The following is a 736-nucleotide window of genomic DNA, read 5'->3' on the forward strand; positions in this document are numbered from 1 at the left end:
AAAAGACGCTTTTATTGTTCAGTCTAACTCCACTGTCGTTCACTTCCTGTGTGGTTGTCTGTGAGACTTCCTCTGTCAGTGAGGCCAGTAAAGAAAAGCCATGACCTGAAGCCATCTTGAACCCTCTCTTCCTTTAATCCTTTGCACTTCCTGATTTTTGTGTTGTAACTAAAGCAGGGAGTCGTTGTGTTTGTAAGATTTTCAGGTGTTCTGACATTGAAACGTAAAAGTTTTAGCACTGTTTGTTCCTCTGTTCAGTTTTCATGGATGTCTGTTGCTTTTGTTGATATTTCATCCTGGAAATCATTAAATTGAGAATTTGTACTGTGTTTGTGTTTGTTCAGGTGCCTGAACACAGAAAGCAAAGTGAGTGTCAGACGGACGAAGGTGATTGGCTGCAAGTTTTTCCATGTTTTTATTCCTCCGTCCGTCCGTCCGTCCGTCCGTCTGCCCGTCTCGTTCTCGCGGACGCGATATCTCAGCAACACTTTGACAGAACTTCCTCAGATGTGATGCAATCGTGCACTTGGACTCAAGGATGAACTTAGTAGATTTTGGTGGTCAAAGGTCAAAGGTCAAGGTCAGTGTGACCTCACAAAACACTTTTTAGCCTTTACTTAAGACTTCACAGAAATTATGACAAAATTTCACACAGATGTTTAATATTTTCTCTGACTCTGGATAAACAGGGATGTGACCTGGAACTAGTCTGAGCGGCGGAGGGATACGACCACGA

Source organism: Seriola lalandi, unplaced genomic scaffold, assembly GCF_002814215.2.
Source record: "Seriola lalandi dorsalis isolate HSWRI2012SDOR001 ecotype SW California unplaced genomic scaffold, Sedor1 jcf7180002053637, whole genome shotgun sequence".
NCBI classification, from domain to species: domain Eukaryota; kingdom Metazoa; phylum Chordata; class Actinopteri; order Carangiformes; family Carangidae; genus Seriola; species Seriola lalandi.